Source organism: Sinohyriopsis cumingii, chromosome 4 (genome assembly GCF_028554795.1).
Source record: "Sinohyriopsis cumingii isolate HCF-2022 chromosome 4, ASM2855479v2, whole genome shotgun sequence".
Taxonomy (NCBI): domain Eukaryota; kingdom Metazoa; phylum Mollusca; class Bivalvia; order Unionida; family Unionidae; genus Sinohyriopsis; species Sinohyriopsis cumingii.
In genome coordinates, this window is record NC_142964.1 from 116,209,947 (window position 1) to 116,216,380 (window position 6,434).

Here is a 6,434-nt window from a genome sequence, read left to right on the forward strand (position 1 = left end):
TAATCGGGAAATCTGAACGTCGGTATATCAGATTCCTTGATTTTATATTTATCAATCAAAAACTTTTTTGGAGCAATAGATGATTTTAAAATTAGATCTATAATTTTGTTGTGAGTGCGTTCCATAGCTTCTGCGATATAATTCAGAATTTCTATTTGTTTGATAATTTCCCCTCGTGTCTCGTGGGACGTTATATCGAAAAGATACTCAGTGAGGCGTTCACGTAGTTTATTTAGTTGATCTTTCTGATCAAGATTGGAAACGTCAATTGTTCTTTTAATTTCGTGTTCATGAATATGACCACGGAGTTTATCCTCTGGTAAAGCTGAAAATATGTCACCACCATAACCAATTAAATCATCCAAACTAATATCCCAAGTTCGAGGTCCACGCCACCACCACCAAATATCTGTCATTGTAGCTTCGTGACGAGAGCTGCTTGTCAGCGTAAAATCAGATTTTTTTGGTTCTGGTGGTCCTTCATACACCGGGGGAACATCCGGCCAACCTAGTACGGATCTTATCGTGGATTGATAAATATCAACGACGTAATCGGGAGAATGTATCTTAACCGTCGAAGATAGCGTCGGTTCATGAACGTTAATTGATATTTTTGCTTCTTTTCGGTTATTGATTTTATTCTACGTTGAAATTCCTCATTGATATCTTCAATCTCATAACTACCAGTGGGTATTCCAACATCTATCCAGTCAGGAGTACCATCTGGTTTGTTCTTGTTAGCAAATACGAGCGAATTATTTGCTGGTGTACCATGAAATGATTTTGATCTGATATTTGGCCAGCTGTAATATACCCGTAATTGAGCTAACGCTATTTCTTTTACTGGAATTGCAGTAGGAAAATTAATACTAAATTCAGGATTAGATGAACTTACCGAGATCATCGTTATCTTTGGCGGAGTTGTGTTAGTCACGATCTGCTGGAGTAATTCTGTCATTATTAATATTTGTATCTTTAATACCGATACCTTCGTCGTATATTTTAGTCATCATTGAAAACTCGAAATCGGATATAATTCCATCACTGAGACTCGCTGATAACAACGAGGATAATTTCGAGTATGCTACCGTCGCTGTGTGTAATTTTATTATGTAATCGGATAATTTTTCGTTCGTGCAAGTACATATTTTTTTTGCGATGATATTGAGCACACCTGCAATCGTTGTTGCCGCTGAAATACAAATAGTTACAGCTACTGGTGCCATCATTGTTACCGCTGATAATATAACACCCGTTCCAGCAACGGCAGCGGATACTGAATAAACAATCACGTCGACGATAACTAATCGTCGTCAATATTTTTTTACTTTTACTGTATATTGTTCGACTTGATCTTTCAACGCCGCCTGCCATTCACGCGCTTGATTGTACCTGTATTGTGCACCATTCATATATTTTTATGCAGTAACCAATTGAGGTGTTTCAGCTACAAATTCCAAACACCACCAGTAAGATGTTGCGGTTAATTTCTTATCAGCTGCTTCCAGAATAAATATTTCTTCGGTTGGGCTATTTAATATAACAGATACAACCCCGGAAAACCTGTCGGTGGAATGACGCCATGGAAACGTTGTAAATATCTCAAATCGCGCAGCACTGAACACGGACAACCTGTACACGCCAGTGACTGTTGCGGTATATTTGATAGTTTTATTTTGCTGCGACCATGTTGCAAATCCCGATGATACCGTGTACACGATGTTTGTGATATGTCCGGGAGTTATTCCAGCTGAAATTTTAATTAAACTGGTTTTGTTAACGATCTCAGGAATCTCCGCTACGATGTTTTGCTGTGTTTGTTTAATCGTGTCAATGTTGGTCTTGATATCTTGCTGTGTTTGTTTGATCGTGTCAATGTTGGTTTTGATATCAATGAGTTTTATGTCAACGGAGTGCGGAGAACCAAAAAAAATCTTTAGCGGTTTTTTGAAAATTTCTTCGAAATCTTCCAAAAGCGCCCACGTGAACATCATACTCGGCTCGCAGCGTGGATAATTTATTATCTACGATACCATAGCTAATGTCAACATAATTTTTCGTTGCAGCATCTTCACCGGATGTTGGATCTCTTAAAACTACTATTTTATTTCCGTTCATGCTGAGTTCACCTGTCATTGTGTCGCCGGTGTTTTTCACGCGATTAGCAACGCTTCTTGCAATTTGATCTCTAATAGCTTTAAACGATATACTTGAATCTTTGATTCTGCCGCCGTCAGTAAACACAGGAATATTATCTGTAACTGCACCGAGTACTCGTCGAACTATATCATTCCATCTGATATTGCTCGTTTTTAGTTTACCATGTCGATCCTGAAAAATAACAACCTCATCTGCGTCAACTCCAGCCAGGTTCATGATATCAGCGAGGTCATCCTTAGTACTTCGACAGATCAACATCGCCGGATGTTCTCTTAACACGTGAGAATCTTCTTCCGTAAATATCAACCATTATAATAAGACCTGTTGTTTAAAACGCTTTACGAGAAACGAATCGGTTACTTGTGTAATCATGCACGACTTTATGTGGTGGTTTGGATGATTTTGATATAGCGTCGAGTACATTAATTACTTCACGGCCGCATATTGGCGGATCTGTCATTGTTTGTGTGGGTAGCGTTGAATACCAAACTTTGGAACCTCTGGTTCTTTCGTGGAGTGGTGCGACATACTTGATAAATTCAACGGGTGGAGCTAACCCGTACGAATCAAAATAAACGATTCCACGTGGATCAACCGCGTATGATACCCAATGAGTACCGGGCCCTGAATTCGAGTCTAGATTAATAATACCCGTTTCGAGTTTATTCGGTTGTTTCGGTAATTGATCTCGCATAAAAACACCTCTAAAGGCTTTTATTTTTAATTTTTTAGCGGCATCAAGTAAATCAAAATTTGATGCTGGAGTATCTAACGTGGAAGCCTCAGACCTCTTCCCCAGCGAGATCCGGGTAATCTTAGGCCGCGCCCCTTTTTTTGTACCCCTTTCCTGTTGCTTTCTTTAGAGCCATTCCAGCAGCTGTTCCAACAGCACCTAACGCGGCTGCTTTTGCTACGGCTGGAGCAGCAGCAGCTATTAATGCTGGAATAGCCGCAAGAAGTGAAATATACCACCGGTTTTAAACATGTCTTTGATGGCGCTCGGTGAAAGATGAAATTGAACTCCAGTTTTTGATTCTAGGGCTTTATTGAAATGGTTAATCTGATTATTTGTCAACGATGATTTGTTTGGACCACCACCAATCTGATCTCATTTTAGTGATATTTTAGTTCCACATTTGTTGGCGGTTTTTGATTGAAGCTTTTTTACCTGACCAGGAGTCAGAGTAACATTAACATGACCATACGACATTTTTATATAAAATATATTTTTCTAAATAACACGATTAAATATTTTCCACTGGTGCATCAACGACCGTCATTCGACCACTACCACCTTCAAGTAACATGGCTTTATCGCTAAGCATGACCGCGATTGCTCTATAAGGACCATGAACAACCGGTGGACCAGCCGCGATTTGTGGCAGGGCATTAACACGAGCTCGAAAGTGTATATCAACGACAGATTGTTTGGATAAATCAAGATGTTCTAGCGAAAAATAATAAATCGGATATAAACCTGTAAAATCTAGTTGTGATATTTGCAAACCAGTATCTATATTTTGATCACGTCCCATGAATGACATTAAACGATGATATGCACGCGCTACGTGATTTTAATCAAAATTTAACAATATATCTTCAGCTGGTTCTTGATGTCCTTTTATCCGCAAGGAAACTTTATTAACGTCAAGATTGTCAAATATCATATGTGAACGTTCTTGATTATTTATCCTAGCATTATCTTGCAGCGCAATAAAAATATGTCGTGGTGCAGAAACACCTTGCTGTGATGCTATATGCCATGTAAATAAACCAACAATAGAGCTTTGAATAGCATCTGTGGTTACTGTTAACCATGATAACAATGATTTACCACCTTGATCCATGAAAGAAAGTAATTTTTGTTCCTCAGTGATTGATGGCGTCATTACTGGCATCCACAATGAAAGTTTTGATATATTTACTTTACCATCAGCAACACCAGCACCTCGCCAGAGTGAATCATTATCATCACCTTTTCTTACGAGTACAATTGTGTGTTTAGCTCCAAAGATGACCTTTCTAACATTTCTGCAAAATCCAAAGATGTGAGACAGTGGAATTGCGCACGAAAAATTTCTATCATTTCCTAACAGCGCTGCTCGGCGTGTTGCAAATCCTAGGTTGTAAGTCGCATTAACATTTTTTATAATATCAAAAGCAGCACCTGGTCTATCTGCGTGTTCAAAATCAACTGGTTGTGGATCAGATGCAGTATCTCGAGGTGTCAGTAATTTAGTGTACTGAACATGATCAGCGTTGTTGGTAATATCCTTAGCAAACATCGTTGTTGGACCCGCCGATCTTGTAAAGTCGTCAGAATATCTCGCTAGACCAATTATTGTTGTAGCAACATCAACATCCTTCTGAATTGATTCAATATTTTTTCCATCAATCATGTTTGTGGCGCTATCAAACAACGCCATATTCCCGTTGTTGACAAAACCAACACGTAAATTAGCAGCATATGGCGTATTAGCTACAACATTCGTTACAAGTCTACCTTCTACTTCAATAAACGCCTCAGCGGGCAAGAAATATCTACTTGTATCATGAACCTGTAATTCGATTCTCCCCCGCTGATTTGGTTGTCTTGCGTCATAAGAATAAAACTGATAATCACGTATAGATTCGTACTTAAGGACAGGTGCCTCCATATCAAATGCTGGGTCTGATTCGCGCTTGAACATTTTTATTATATTTACCATTTTTCAAATGATGATCATCGTCGACGAAGACCGCTTCCTGCTATTAAATTTGCTGTTATATTTTTTTCTGCTTCTTCAGATATCGCCGGTAGTTTTTGATTTGCAGCCTGATTTATTATTTTACTTACGTCTGCTGTTATCACCTCAGTACTTACCAGTTTCACCGGTGGTTGTTGTTTTCGTCGCAATAATCGTGCTAGTCTTTCTTTCATCGCCGAGAACGCCTTACCGGCAACATTAACAATTGCACCAGGCGCTTTATCACGAACAATATCGATAGCTTTCATCGATAATTGTTTTGCAACAGGTACTGCTTTTGGAGCTATCATTGTAAATAATCCCTGAATAACATCACCAAGTCCATCTCCGTAAGTAGCTCTGTAGATTGGTAATCGTGAGTTTACCGCTCTGACCTGCATGGGTTTACGATGATTATCATGTATGATCATCTTATTTTTATTTACCATTTATCTAACAACTAGTCATCAGCAAGTTCATCGATAAGTTCTCGGTAAACACCGATGTCCATGATACCACCTTGAAATAATCGCCGACAAATATCAGATGCTTCATTGATTATTTCTGGTGAATTATTTCCGGCACGTTTTCCTCCTATGAGAACCTCTAACCGTGACACATCATTAATGATATTATCAGGACAAATAAAATTATTTCCCAGACCACTGCCAGTAGCTCCTTCGTCTGATTTCTTAGATGGCGTCGCTCTAAACATTTCTTTAAGTTTCGACACCAGCGGCGAATAAGAAGATTGTTTTTGTTCTGTTTGTTGCAGAGGTGGAGGAAGCTGAAACTGGGAGAGTTGTTCTTGTTCTAGTTGTTTCAGTCCCCCTCTAAGTTTTTCTACTTCTTCTTTAATAATTTCATATTTTTGACCTCTAGCTTGTTTTTTGTTGTAATATACGCGATATATATATTTAATAAGATTATCATCATTTACTTTTTCATGACGGGGTTTTAAAATACTAGATTTATTAAATATGCTATTTAATATTGCCTCGGGTAATTGTTCTTCTTTAGTATTTCTAATTTCTTCAACAACTCCTTCCCTAAATTTTGAAATCAATTCCACGTTTACTTCTACTAGTTCGGGTTTATGTACATGCTCTTTTTGCGACTTCAGTACGAAGTTTTCCAATTTCGTCAAGTATTTCCTCACCAACAGGTGGAGGTTGAGCCGCAGCTATTTCCCTGTCTATGCCAGGTGGAAGATCTCGTAAAAACCTTTTTGTCTGTTTAGTTCTTCTTGCTATTTTGTCGGTCTGTTCCGCTGTTTGTTTTGATACCGGAAGAAGATCCTCTTTGACGACTGTTGTAACTTTCTCAGTAGCTGCAGTGATGGGCTTAAACAGTTTTTTAGTGTCCTCTTCGTACTCAACTCGCGCTTCTTGCTGCGTTTGTAGATTTTTTCTAAATGAATCTCGCACGGGAAGAAATTTTTTAATTGCTTCTAATCGTTCTCGTGCTATTCTTGCAGTATGAGATTCTGGATGTATCATTATTTTTAACATAACAATTTTTTAATTAATAGCAGCAGAGAGGGCGCCT